The sequence below is a fragment of the Mustela erminea genome, chromosome 10, assembly GCF_009829155.1.
Source record: "Mustela erminea isolate mMusErm1 chromosome 10, mMusErm1.Pri, whole genome shotgun sequence".
In the NCBI taxonomy this organism is placed as follows: Eukaryota; Metazoa; Chordata; class Mammalia; order Carnivora; family Mustelidae; genus Mustela; species Mustela erminea.
This window is the reverse complement of record NC_045623.1, coordinates 448,205-463,354: the sequence shown is the minus strand read 5'-3', so window position 1 is coordinate 463,354 and position 15,150 is coordinate 448,205. Positions and strand designations below refer to the sequence as shown.

The window sequence follows — 15,150 nt, the reverse complement described above, 5'->3', positions numbered from 1 at the left end:
CCTTGCAGAAATTAATTCTGCAAAGTGTTCTAAGATAAGACAATTAACCACAAAGCATCTGTTGATATCACAGGCAAGGGGAGGTTAAGACATCAGCAAAAAAAGACCATCAGCAGAGACATTAACCTAATAGGTAGGCAGATGCCTGATCAGAGCCCTGACTGGCACGACTCAGCAGTCGTACTGACTGGCACGACCCTGCTTGCTTAAGATATTATGCTCATGAAAACCCCTAAACTTAGAAACTCCAAAGGCAACCCACTTGGGCCCCCCTCCTCCCTCTCCAGGAGCTTTATACTCTTACTAAAGAAATTGCGCTTTGCTGCCCACCACTCTTTGTCTGCTCTACCTCTTCATTCTTAGAAGCAATGTGAGCAAGACCTGTGGGCACTAAAGAAAAAGAAATCCTGAAACAATATTTTCCCCCATTTTTAGTTCTTTCATGCGTAGCTTGGAACAGATTTGTGCTACTCTTAATATTTATCCCTTTTTTGTCTACAACACTGCTGTAACTGGAAGTTACTTTTATACATGCCCTGAGACTTGAATCCATTATAATTAGCAGTATTTAGTCTTTGTGTTAAGGATCCCTGACATTGTTGGTCTTATTTCCACCATATCATATATTTTAAAAAAATATTTTCCTTTTGTTTTTCACTAGACTGGTTTACATAGATAAAATTCTCTGTTTTCCTATAGCATTTAAAAAATTCCATTCCTGGAGTGCTTGGGTGGCTCAGTGGATTAAGCCTCTGCCTTCAGCTAAGGTCAGGATCTCAGGGTCCTGCGGTTGAGCCTGGCATTGGCCTCTCTGCTCAGCAGGGAGCCTGCTCCCCCCACCCCCGCATGCTTCTCTGCCTACTTGTGATCTCTCTCTCTCTGTCGATTAAATAAATAAAATCTTAAAAAAAAAATTCCATCCCCCTGATTAGTTAATAAATATTTTTTTAGATCCTGGGTACATGATTAAGTATTATGTTCTGAAAGACCCTCACTCCGCACCCAAGAACCAGACACCAAGTCTCCACTAGATGCAAGTCGCAAGAGGTGATTTATTGTTTACACAGGTGCCTGCGGACGCATCAGCCTCCTGTGGACTGAGCGTGCAGGGCTAAGTTGGGGAGCAGATTATATAGGGCAGGGTTGGGGTGGCGGGAAGCGAGCTTATAGAAGCAGATGCATGGTTACAGGGATCTGATTGGTTAATTTAAATCAAGCATAGTCAGGCGTTGGGTTCAAGGCAAGGACACAGCCGTTTGTTCTGGCGGGCCTTGCCTCAGCACTCTGGAAAGTCCCAGGTACACTCTGTTTCTCATTTGTCTTCCCTTTTGACAGGCCGGTTGACCATAGACATCCTGGTATGTGTTGCCATCCGGCTATGGGGACAATAGGTTACTTAATCAAGCCTTCAGCAAGGGGAGAGGGGTCTTTCATTCCCCCCTTTTTCTTTATCATGGATAGAATCTTATATCCATTCGCTTTGTTCATGAAGTAAGTCAATTTGAGAGCCGGTCTGTTTAATTAGTTGATATTGCTGTGTCAGCACCATTGTCTGGATTACTGACAAGCGATCTTTCATGAACTGTACGAGTTTATTTAAGATACAAGGGCCGATTGAAAGAATTAGTAGAAGTATAATAAGGGGCCCTAAAATGGTGGACAGTAACGTGGTGAACCAAGGAGATCGATTAAACCAACTTTCAAACCAGCCCTGTTGTGATTCAAAATCTTTTTTTCTTTCAGCTAGTCTTTCTCTGAGTTTATTCATGGTTTCTCTAACAATTCCAGTATGATCAGCATAAAAGCAGCATTCCTCCTTGAGGGCTGCGCATAATCCTCCTTCTTTTAAGAACAATAGGTCTAGTCCCCTCCTATTTTGTAGAACCACCTCGGAGAGGGAGGTTAAGGATTTTTCTAAGGCAGTGATTGATTTTTCTATAGCTTCTAAATCAGCAGTCATGGCGGCCTGCAAATGCATAAGCTGGTTGCTTTGGAGTAGGGCAGAAGTTCCTGTTCCGATACCTGCCGCTATTCCCCCAATTCCTAGTAATATGGCTAATGTTAGGGTAAGGGGTTCCCTTCGATATCTGTCTTTACCCTCATAGAAGTTGAGGATAGTCTCCGAACTGTGGTAGGTGATTCTAGGCCATAATTGGACTAATACACAGTAATCTGCGGTGGCATTTAGGAGTTGGGCAGAAATACAGGGAGTCAAGCCGGTGTTACATGCCCAATAGGTTCCGCTGGGGGCTTCTAAATAGTAGTTACCGGGAGTGATGGTAGTTGTCATGTTGCATAGTGTCTGATGGGAGGTTGGTATTTTGCCTAAACATAGTCCTTGACCTGATACTTCAGGGAGAGTTAACTTGTGGCTAGGAGAAGAGGAACAGGTGGTGGTGGGGAAAGTATGATTGATGAAGTTAGCATCTGTAGCTACACCTTCATAATAAGGGGGGCTTGACACTAGGCAGAGCCAACAATCCTTAGCAAGAATGGGATTAGAATAATTGAGGGCTTGGTACGCCCCTGTTATCAGGTTAAGGAGTCGATCTCCAGTACCAGGAGAAGGTCTGTCCGGAACCGATGGTATTGATGAGGAAACATTGGGGGGGGGTTGTGCCAGGTGGGATGATGGTGACGGCGGGTGTTAGGCGGGGCCCTTAGGATGAGGGTTAGGGGCTCTCTGATCTGGCAGGACCGGATTAGGCCCTATGGCGGCAGAGGGGGATTCTATAGAGAGTTTTATAGTAAATATGAGTCCCTCATCATAATATTCTTTATAGAGTCTAAGGCCCCAGCTATACCCTTTCGTCCAGTGGGCTGCTTTCTTTCCAGACTCTGTGAACGTAATCTTAAGGGGGTGACACCATGCATTTTTACAGTGTTTTCCGTTGTTTTCTCGGTCCCAGAAATTTCCCACCTCATGGGAGTAGTTGGCTTTTACAGTGATAAAATCCCAATGCGAGATGGGTTTCCAATAGACATCACCTGTAGTTTCACATCCCCAGGCCGCACAGTAGAAGTCACCAGGGCCTCCACATTTATAGGCCCGTCCACTAGCAGCATTATTTCTTGGCGCGGGGCAGACATAAAAGGGGAGTGCACTAAGTTTGTAGCGTCGTGGTCCGTCTCCACATCCCCGGTTAGGGGGCGACATTCCACTACTTGTAGGGGATGTCGGTGGATTATGGGGATCATCGTGTTGACCTATGTCCCAAGACCCCATAGCCAGTTTACAGAGATCCGGATACAGGGTAGGCCACCATGTATTAGGGGTGTGTTGGGCCGTACTGGACCAGATAACTCTCCCCGTTTGGGAGAGAACCTGCCAGGTTAATTGCTTGGAGAGATGTGGACTGGTACCTTTTATAGGGGAAAGGAGAGAGAATAAGCAAAAGAATAGAACTAATGGCGAACGAGTCTTTTCTTTAGTGGGTTTGGGGAGCGTTGGACGGTCCATTCCGAGTTCTGATGATGTTCGGTCTGTCCGTCCCGGTGTGCCGCCTTCACATGGGAGGCGTGGATCCAGGCTGCAATCCCGTCAACTTTTAGCGCCGTGGGCTTTGTTAGGAGCACCGTATGAGGTCCTTTCCAGCGGGGTTCAAGGTTCGTGGCTCGATGCCTGCGGACCCAGACAGTATCCCCGATTTTGTAGGGATGGGGTCGCGACGGGATGTTAAGTTCTTCCTGGTAGGCGGCTGCCAGGGGTTTCCAGACTTCTTGTTGCACCAGCTGCAAAGCTCGCAGATGGGCCTGTATGGAGGGGGAAGGGGAGTGAGTAGAGATATCTGCCTCAAAGAACGTGACAGCTGGAGGGGGAGCACCATAGAGGATTTCAAAGGGTGTCAGACCGTGAGGGCCAGGAGTGTTTCTGGCCCTATAGAGTGCTAAAGGCAGGAGCTGGACCCAGTCTTTAGAGCCAGTTTCAAGCAGTAATTTAGATAGAGCCTCCTTGATGGTTCTATTCATTCTCTCTACTTGTCCTGAACTTTGGGGTCTGTAAGCACAATGTAATTTCCAATCGATCCCCAAAAGCTTGGCCACCGACTGACTTACCTGGGAGACAAAGGCAGGCCCATTGTCTGACCCCAGTACCTCAGGCATTCCATACCTTGGGAAAATCTCCTCCAGTAACTTCTTAGCAACTATGCTGGCAGTCTCTTTCAGCCTCTGCCCATCCTGAAAATGTGTCTAGAAAAACTAAGAGATATTTATATCCATACATGCCAGGTTTGATCTCGGTAAAGTCAATTTCCCAGTGTGTGCCAGGGCGGTGACCACGTACTCGGACTCCTGGTCTGATACTAGTTTTTCCAGGATTGACTTGGGCACACGCTGTGCAATTTGCGGCCGCTTGTCGAAGGAGGAAGTTTCGTTTGGGGAAATAGTTTTCTAAATTGGCCCTATCCATTAAAAGATTTCATTTTGTTTGCACTTAGATGAGTCAGCCGATGGAGGTGATTTATTAGTTCCTTTGCCATTCTAATGGGCATTATGGCTTTTCCTTGATATTCCCATCGGTTTAGGGCCGGGTTGTAATTGGCCCCCAACCTCTGCATGATGTCTAAATCGCTTTCTTCATAATTCCAAACGGGGGCGTCATTGGTTTCCTCTGTCCCAGTGAGGATGGTAACAGTCAATAGTTGAGGCCCTAAAGCTGCCCGTCGGGCTGCTTCGTCGGCCAAGCGATTTCCTTTGGCCTCTGGGCTATTTCCTTTTTGATGGCCTGGGCAGTGCATTATGCTCAGCTTTTTGGGAAGAAATAAGGCCTTTAGTAGGGCCAATATTTCAATTTTATTTTTAACTTCTTTTCCGTCGGAGGTCAGTAGTCCCCTCCTCCGATAAATTTCCCCATGAATATGGGCGGTGTCAAAGGCGTATCTGCTATCTGTGTAAACATTAAGTCTCTTACCTTCTGCCAGTTGGAGGGCCTGGGTTAAGGCGATTAGCTGGGCCCGTTGTGCTGAAGTGCCTCCTGGTAGTGCACTTGCCCACACAACTTGAGAGTCGGTCGTGATGGCGGCTCCTGCCCGTCATTCTCCATCCTGCAGGTAGCTGCTGCCATCCGTGTACCAGGTCAGGTCCGCATCCTTCATGGGCTGGTCAGGTAGGTCAGGTCGTGTCCCATGCGTTTCCGCAAGGATCTGGTGGCAATCATGCAAGGGGGCCTCCCCAGGGGTGGGTAGGAGAGTTGCGGGGTTGAGAGTCACCACAGGTCCGAACTGGATTCTGTCTGTGTCCAGGAGGAGGGACTGATAGTGAGTAAGGCGAGCATTAGATAGCCAGCGGTCTGGGGGTTGGCGAATTAAAGATTCCACTGTGTGTGGAGCCAGGATTGTTAAAGGCTGTCCCAAAGTCAATTTGGTTGCATCCTTGATTAGGACCGCTATGGCTGCTATCATTTTTAGGCATGGTGGCCATCCTTGCTGCCACGGGGTCTAACTTCTTAGAGAGGTAGGCGAGAGGGCGTCTCCAAGGCCCTAGTCTTTGAGTTAGAACCCCCTTAGCAAACCCTTGCTTTTCATCGACAAACAGGTCAAAGGGTTGGGCAGTCTTTGACCCAATGTCCTCTTTCTTTGCAATAGGCACATTGGTCTCGATCCACCTGAGGCCTTCTTTTGTCTCCCTCCCTGCCTGGCTTTCCTGTTTCTGACCCTTGATTGCCTTGCACTACGGCGGCCAAGATTTTGCTAAGTTCCTTATTTCGCTTACGCTCCCGTTTGTCTTCCTTTTCTTCAGCCTCCTTTCTTAGCCTTTCTTCCTTTTCTTCCTGAGTTTCTCTCTTATTATAAATTTTTTCTGCCTCCTTTAACAAATCTTGCAACGAGAAATCTTGTAAATTCTCCAGTCGCTGTAACTTATTTCTAATGTCTGGCGCTGACTGCCAAATGAATGCCATGGACACATTTCCTCTCTGTTCATGACTGTCAGGATCGAAGGGAGTATATCTACGATAAGCCTCCTTAAGTCTTTCTAGGAAAGCGGTTGGAGATTCTTCTGAGCCCTGAGTGACCTGTCTTACCTGAGCCAAATTGGTGGGGCGGCGCCCCGCATTATGGAGGCCTGCTATGAGTAACTGGCAATAAAGATTTAGGTGGGTCCTACCTTCAGCCGTGTTGAAATCCCAGTCAGGACGGGTCAAGGGAAAGGTGGCATCAATCACGTTTGGGAGTTGGGTAAGTCTTCCATCGTCTCCCAGAACCTTTTTTCTGGCTTCCAGAAAAACTTTTTATCTCTCCTGTGTAGTGAGAAGAGTCTGCAAGAGCTGCTGGCAATCATCCCAAGTGGGTTGATGCGTGATTAGAATGGACTCGATTAAAGCGGTCAAAGCTACGGGGTCCTGTGAGAAGGAAGGGTTATGGGACTTCCAGTTACATAAGTCTGAGGCCGAGAAGGGCCAGTATTGAAGTTGATTGCCTGGGCCCCCCCCTTGGCGCAGGGGAAGAAGCTTGGAAGACCCCTCCTGTGCTGGTTCCTTGCGACTCATAAAAACAGACAAACAGAGAGACAGAGACACAGATGCTGGCCACCTTACCTCCTGGTGGGGATCGGTTGGGGTCTTTTTTTTGGGTGGGAGTCCAGTAGATCTCGGTGGAACCTCCAAATGAAAGATCCTCACTCCGCACCCAAGAACCAGACACTACGTCTCCACTGGATGCAAGTCGCAAGAGGTGATTTATTGTTTACACAGGTGCCTGCGGACGCATCAGCCTCCTGTGGACTGAGCGTGCAGGGCTAAGTTGGGGAGCAGATTATATAGGGCAGGGTTGGGGTGGCGGGAAGCGAGCTTATAGAAGCAGATGCATGGTTACAGGGATCTGATTGGTTAATTTAAATCAAGCATAGTCAGGCGTTGGGTTCAAGGCAAGGACACAGCCGTTTGTTCTGGTGGGCCTTGCCTCAGCACTCTGGAAAGTCCCAGGTACACTCTGTTTCTCATTTGTCTTCCCTTTTGACAGGCCGGTTGACCATAGACATCCTGGTATGTGTTGCCATCCGGCTATGGGGACAATAGGTTACTTAATCAAGCCTTCAGCAAGGGGAGAGGGGTCTTTCAGTTCCTTAGTTCAGGAAACATTAACATAGATGCCCTAACAAGGTTCTTTCATACTTGTCTTTCAGTTATTTTCTGTTTATCCACACCCATTCCCTTTTCCACCCCCAGAATTTTACACTCTCTGGGGTTTACCATGTCTTTTTATTCCAGTATCTCTTTGTATATGTAAATAAGGTAATGTCTTTGAAAAATATATATAGCGGTTCTTGGCTGTTATTATTTTAATTGTGGTAAAATACAAAAATATATACCTTTAATTGGTATGCATACGGAATATTGATTCCATAAATTCTTGGCTTGAGATCCAGATACAGATTTAGATTTATTTATTTTGGCTTTGTCATGGAAATTAAACTGTTTTGCAATTTTACTTCAGAGTGACAGAAGCTCAACAGTATCCTTTAGGAAATATTTGAGATGCATAATCGTTTTCCGATGTCAGCCAATGGAGAAGATTCGCGGGTAGAAGGTAACAAAGGGAATTTTAAGGGATTCCCTGATATAAAATCTAACCTGAAGTGGGCACTGTTGCTTGCTTCCGGAGGGAACCCCGTCACTTTCTGGACTCTTCAACCTGCTTCGGAGAAGAGAATGGGTACTGGCTCATAGATAGTGGGCTAGCTGGGTAGTAATGGCACTTTCTCTCAAGGTTCCTGAGAATCACAGAGCTGGGCAGTAATGGCACTTTCTTTCAAAGTTCCTGAGAATCACGGTGCAGCTATTGCTTCCCAATGTTCCTGTCTTTTTTCCTAACGTTACCTAACGGAGAATGAACTCTGAGGAGGGGAAAAAAAGGTTGTTTCCGCCCGGTTTCGAACCGGGGACCTTTCGCGTGTGAGGCGAACGTGATAACCACTACACTACGGAAACGGGACAGACAGCAGGGTTTCACGCCTGAACACTGAACAGCTTCCGTCCTGCCCCTACTGTTGTGCCCACCACCTTCTTTCCTAAGTGCAAAAAGCCCCTGAAAGCCCTCGCGACCCTCCAGGTAAAGGGACCGCAGCCCCGCTGCGGCGCCGGTTTGGGATCCCGCGTCTCCCCCGAGGAAGCGAAGAGCCGGGGGCCGCCGTCAGTCTGGCTTCGGGATCCGCATCAGACGCAGGGCTTCCACATCCAGAACGACGCGCCCCGGTGCCGAAGGCGCCCCGCCGACTCTCCAGCTCCCGGAGGCGGCGGGTCACGTGAGTCCCAGCCCCAGGCGCCCCAGGCGCCCCCTCCGCCCGGCCGGGGGTCACCCGCCCTCCGGGTCTGTCGGTGGTCCGTTTCGCTGCGGGGCGGTCGGTGTTCTCGGCTCGTGGCCGCTGCTCGGCGCCTGGAATCCTCCCAGGAACCGGAGGACGCGCTCTGCCCGGCCTCCCGCCTGCCCCGCCGCGCCTGCCCTGCGCGCTCTGCCCTCGCCCGCCCTTTCTCTCTGCGCTTCTCCGCGGTCCTCTGGACAGAGGGAGTCCTGCTGCTGTCACTTACTCTAGTCAACTAACTTAAGTCCAATATTTTAACCACACTTTCATCTTTCTATCTTTCATCTTTACTATTCCCTAGTAGAAGCTGACGTCCCTAGGGCATCCGTCTGTTTGAAAATGTCCAACATAGGCCCAACCGTGTTTTCTGCTCTGTGTTAAACTCATTTGAAGTTCAGGCTGCTGGCGGAACATAGACCAGAGAGCTTTCGGATTTGCCTGAAGGTGGAGGAGCTGAAGGAGCAGGAGGCTGGCTGAGGACAAAGCAAAGGCTGGCGCCTTGCACCCCCACCCCTTCATCCTCTCCCCTCCATATGTGTAGCATTCCTCAGGCACTCCTGACTGCCATAAAACGATAAATAGTTAACTTGCAGAGATCACAGTCCTGCAAGGTAGGAGTCTCTCTTGGTTTGCAAATGTCCTTGAGATTTACAACAAAGAAGTTACCTTATCACCCTCCCCTCCATGAAAAATGGAAGGAGGCGGAGGTAGAAGGAAAAGTAAATAAAGTTAAATTTCTTCTAAACCTAAATCTCATTAACAAGGATGCTTGATAGCAGGACTGTAACATTCCACCAGGAGACTCCCAATTGTCTTTACTTGATAAGTAACCAGGCCTTCAATATCCTGGTAGTGCTTTTTTCGCATGCGTGGGGTAACCGGCCAGTTCTGCTTCTGTAAGATTGCTTTGTCTGCTTTCGCGCGGGGTCCCCTGACCCAATTCACTGAGGCCAAGTATGCCTGTTCAAACTGTCAATCAGTCAGCTCAGCCCCACCCGAAACTTGTTTGTACCTGTCTATAAAAACCCTGCACCAACCCAGCTCTGGACCTCTCCGCGTTATGGGCAACGAGGGGCGCAGAGGTCCAGGATCGAACCTGCAATAAACAACCCTTGCTGACTGGCTTTGACTCACGTCTCTGGTGGTCTTTTAAGGTGGGGGTAATACTCTATTGGCATTTCAGAGCCTGGGATGGCCCATGCAGATTTTATGATCACAAGATTTCTCCCTCATTGATCTTTCGATTCTTTGCTAGGGGCAGCTTTATTTCAACTTTTACAACACCCAAAACATCATTTTACTTGCCTTTTTAGTTTTCCTGCTCAGAGGAAAACTCGAACAGGTCTTGGAATTTAAGTTTTAACGAAGAGGTTAAGGACAGTTTTCAGAGAAAGGTAATGTCTGAAAAGTTTTCAGGTTTGTCTCTGTTAAACAGCAAAAATGCAACTGAGTAATTAAAGATCTAATGGGTTTATTAGACACCAGGCCGAGGTGGTTGGCCTTTTTTAACTCTGGCTCAAACTGGAGACAAGGGCAGGAATGGGCCATATCACTCTCATCAGCGACTGTGGGGCACGGTGGAGGGCATCTTTCCAGAAGAAGGGGACTTCAGGGTAGCTTTAGATCAGGAAATTCCATGATACTTCCCCCCTTGCTTTCCCTCCTTGATCTATCTCCCTCTTTCACTGCCCAGTCAGAAAAGATCCATCATTCTCTTCTATTTCTTCTTTTCTATTTTCTATTTTCTGTTGCTTCTATTGTTCTGTTGTTTTATTTTCTTTCTATTTTCTATTTTCATTCTCTTCTATTTGTAGGACACTTTGGGGTCCCTATTGGACAAAACAAAGGGAGCAGTTGCCTTTCCTTTACAGGAGTGTGAAGGGCTGCCGTCACTGGGGAAACCACGAACTCACTTCTAGTGCACCTGAGCCTCTCAGGATCCTGCCAAACTCCACCAAAGCACCACGCAGCAGGCTGAACAGGAGAGTGTGGGGTTCCTGACTCTGCTAGAGGAGAGGACGCACAAGTAAGGAGGGACCAATAAGCAGTTAAAGTTGAGGGCAGAGCCGAAGAAAAGGTGCGAAGATAAGCCACCCCCACTGATGAGATAACAAAAGGCAAGCTGAGGGGAAAAGGCAAACTGGCATTCCACAAACTCCTTCCCCTCCCACCCAAGGTGGAATTAAGTGTGACATTCCTCAAGCACTAATGACTGCCCAAGAACAAAGAAAGAAAAAACAAATGGTAATGGTCAACTGATAAAGATCACCAGTCATGCTGGACAGAAAGTCTTATCAGTTTGTTACTGTCTTCATGATTTACAAGAAAAACTCGATCTTAATTAATAATAGCCAGACCTCGGGGACGCCTGGGTGGCTCAGTTGGTTAAGCAGCTGCCTTTGGCTCAGGTCATGATCCCAGCGTCCTGGGATCGAGTCCCACATCGGGCTCCTTGCTTGGCAGGGAGCCTGCTTCTCTCTCTGCCTCTGCCTGCCATTCTGTCTGCCTGTGCTCGCTCTCTCCCCCTCTCTCTCTCAGATAAATAAATAATATCTTTAAAATAATAATAATAATAATAATAATAGCCAGACCTCCAGGAACCTATAAACTCAACTTCCTGGGGCCCTAAAGTCACCTTTCCCTCCACAGGATTAAAAAACAAACATGAACAACAACAAAACAAAACCGTATATTATCAGTCGTTTCTCAGTTATAATGCAACCTTTTCTCCCCCCCCCCCCGCCCCGAGTCCTATGCCTCTGCTTTAATAAAACCCATCTCTTGCACTGAAAACATCTCAAGAATTCTTTATTTACTGTTCACTCTCAGACCCAAACATCAACTTGATGAGGGAGCAGGAGGCTGGCTGAGGACAAAGCAAAAGCTGGCGCCTTGCACCCCCTCTTCACCCTTTCCCCTCCATAAGTGTAGCACCCCTCAGGCAGCCCTGACTGCCATGAACAATAAGCAAATAGTTAACTTGCAGAGCTCACAATCCTGCTAGACAGGAGTCTCCCTTGGCTTACAAATGTCCTAAATCTCACTAACAAAGACGATTGATAGCAGGATTGTGACACCCCACCAAAAAGTCTCCCAACTATCTTAATGTTAATGGCTGGTCTAAAGACAACATTGATCCAGCAGCAAGGGCAAGGCCTCCGGCAGGCCTGGAACATCCTGGCACCTTGTAGGCCCTCTTTAGCATATGAAAACTCCACTGAAACCTCCCTTCCCCTCACCTTCCCCCAACAGCAGGGTATATAACATGCCTACCCTCACAACCCAGGGCGGCCGCATCTCTTCCTGCCCACGGGCCCTGTCCCCATGCTTTAATAAATCACCTTTTGCACCAACGACGTCTGAAGAATTCTTTCTTTAGTCGTAGGCTCCGAACCTCCTCACCCCACCGAACCTGACTTAGGTTCTGGGACTTCATCAAACTCACATTACCCAACCATCCTGAGACTAAGTGTCTGGAACCTAAGACCTTGAGTGAGCCAAGAATTACTTGTTTAAATTGATCCTCCACTTTTATCAAGAGAGTTGTTTGCTCTAATTCAGAGATCAAGAAAGAGGAGGATAGTACAGACCAACACCCATACTTGCCTGACAGGAAAACACGAATTCCTGACTAATTAGATGTGAGGGTTTGAGCAAAACACTGGAGTCAAAAAGAACTCTTAAAATTTTTTTGTTCAGAGCACTGGAAGGATGGGAACAAAGGATTCCAACTGAGAAGGAAACACTGTAAGGTACAAAAATATGTTAGGGAGAATACAGGGAGTTCTGTTCAGGACCTTGAAAGAGATCTCCATCCATCCTATCTCCATTCCTGCAAGTGTCTGAATCCTGTTGTTTTTGATCCCTGGGTCTAAGTGCTCAGCTTCACCTCACCCTGGAAGCCTCCCCTCCTGCCTCCTCCCAGCAATCAGATGGTTTCCTCCTGGTTGCAATGAAAAGGCGCATATCCAGGTCTGTAGCCAAGAGGTGGAAATTCCCTCTGTGACTTGCATACCTGGCTGCCTAGGTGATGTGCTACTTGGGGGACAGGGCACACGGTGAATCCCCGGTGGGCTTTCCTCTTGGAGAAAATTTGGAGGGTAGGATCTTTAGGCCATCCCTGGAGGGGCAGGCAAGACAAGGAAGGATGAGGGGAAGAAACCAGCTCCCATTCCAATGGGGTTATCATCAGAAGGCTTGGAGAGAAGACCTAGAGGTCAATTCCCTGGTGGTCTAGTGGTTAGGATTCAAGGCTTTCACCACTGTGGACCAGACTCTATTTCTGGCTAGGGAATGTGCTTTCTTGTAAAGTCTCAGCACCCAGGAGCAATATCCTTTGTGTACAAAGCAGCAGTTTGGCGGTGTACCATAATGTAGTAGATGCAGAAGGATTTGGTCTCCCTGCAATTTGGGAAGCCCTAAAATGGGATGAAGGAAGAAAAGTGATGGCGATCTACTCCAGTCCCTTCTCAAAAGTGCTGAGGTTGGCCCAGCTCCTCACCCACTGGAGGGGTCAATCCCCTTACCTATATGCCCTATTTCTCTTCCTCCACACATCCTGGTTTTAGTCATATCTCCTTTTTCACACTTGGGGCAGGAGTGACTTTAGATGATGAAGTTCTAGAACCTAGGTGAAGTTCAGTGGGCTGAGGTCCAGAGCCGATGACCAAGAAAGAATTCTTGAGACCTCTTTGGTGCAAAATGGTGGTTTATTAAAGCACGGGGACAGGACCCATGGGCAGGAAGAGCTGCTGCCCCAGGTTGTGAGAGATGGCAGGTTATGTACCCTGCAGTTGGGGGAAGGGGAGGGGAAGGGAGGTTTCAACGGAACTTTCATATGCTGGGATACCTGAGGCTTGCAGCTTGATCAATGTTGTCTTTTAGCCATCCATTAACATCAAGATAGTGAGGAGATTCTTGGTGGGATGTCACAATCCTGCTATCAATCGTCTTTGTTAGTGAGATTTACGTTCAGAAGAGATTTAACTATATTTACATTTCCTTCTACCTCAGCCTCCTTCAGTTTTGTTTATGGAGGGGAGGGTGACATTAGGGTTTGAGAAACTGAGTTATTTGCCTTTGGAAATTGTGCTGTTGATAAGGTAACTTCTTTGTAGATCTCTAGGACAACTGTAAACCAAGGGAGACTCCTGACTTGTAGGATTGTGATTTCTGCAAGTTAACTATTTGCAGCCAAGGGTGCCTGAGGAATGTCACATTACCTAGGGGAGCGGGTGGAGAGGGGGGTGTAAGGTGCCAGCTTTTGCTTTGTCCTCAGCCAGCCTCCTGCTCCCTCATCATAGAGACCCATTAAGCAGCATGTGTCAAAGCTTAGACAGTCTTGCAGAGATTCAAGTCCAATCTACTAAGCTGCCATTACTGAAACAATGAGGTAAGCTTCTGGTCATAGCTGCTCACTTGTTTTTTTTTCAGAGTACTCCTCCAGATAACAACTATAAACTGAGGATAAAATATGTTTCTAAAATATTATCTCAAAGTGCTGGGGAGACTGAACAAAAGCAGGCAGTCACAAGACAGAACTGCATATAGTGAGTTTTCTATTTTGCAAGGTTTTGGCTGAGAACACACCTTGGTCTGCCCTATTTGGGTCAGCTAAATTCCAGTACAAAACCAAATTGTCTTACTGGATTAAAGGAGCAGAGGACAATGTTTGGGCAAGCATGGCAGCTGAAAAACCAAGAGGTGGAAAGGAATCTCAGAAAGGAAAAGGAAAGTTGCCTATAAAATTCTGCCCAATTTTCTGGCTAACTCCTCCATAATGCATGTTGGGCAGCCTCCAAGTAGTTCAGTTAAAGCTAAAGTGACAACTGAGATTTCACCTGTCATCCATTACATGGGAGAGAATTTGCAGTTTGATATCAACCAGGCCTGCTTTTATAAAAATTCGGTGCTTTTGTAATACATAGCAATCCAGAATCTCTATGTGCACCATTCACTGTATCCACAATACAATCTAAAATACTGGACATATTACTCTGATATTACTTTACCCATGCTCAAGATAAGACAATCATGGGAGACTGACCAAATGTTGAAACTAGGAGGCAAGAAATACTAAGCCACAACTATGACTATTTCAAGAATGTGAAGGAAAATATAACCATAACAAAAAGTTAGAAAAATTTGGAAAGAGAAGCAGAAAATGAAGAACCAAATGTAAATTTTGAAATTGGAAAGAGTTCTCAAAAACAACCACTGATGGATTTAACTGCATATTGGAAATGACAAAAATGCAATGAATTTCAAGAGAGAGGGTCGCTTCCGGTTGGCAAACAGGAGAAAAATTAGAACCTTGGACCACAAGGGTCAACCAATAACTAGGTGGGGATGAAATGAGAGGGATGAAAAGGAAAGCATGTCTTAATCTGTACAATTGTTTACATAGATTTGCATTTTTCAAAATTGAGCTGTTGAAAAGAAGAGAAGAGCACTACCTGCTTTAAGACTCACTGGGGTGCCTGGGACACTCAGTCGGTTGAGCATTCGACTCTTGGTTTTGGTTCAGGTCATGATCTCAGGGGTCATGGGATGGAGCCCCTTGACAGTGGGCTCCATGCTCAGCAGGAAGTCTGCTTGAGATTTTCTCCCTCTCCCTCTGCCCCTCCATCCCTGCCCTCTCTCTCTAAAACAAATCTTTTCTTTAAAGAGATTTATTATAAGCTACAGCAGGCAAGGCAATGTACTAGAGGCAACAGGATACATCAATAAGTGGGCTGAATACCCCTAAAACTAACCTCTGTTTGGTCAACTGGTTTTCAGTAAAAACCAGTTCAAAGAGGTTCAATACATGGTGTTAGAACTACTAGTGTCCATTTTGATGGAGAATGGAAA

The 15,150-nt window shown here is 47.0% G+C and overlaps 1 non-coding gene across 1 annotated transcript; it reads right to left on the bottom strand.

Annotated features, from left to right (window-relative positions):
* Positions 1–7,854: 7,854 nt before the first annotated feature.
* TRNAV-CAC lies at positions 7,855–7,927 on the bottom strand. Its single transcript has one exon. It is a non-coding gene; the product is annotated as a tRNA-Val (tRNA).
* Between the last annotated feature and the right edge of the window lie 7,223 nt (positions 7,928–15,150).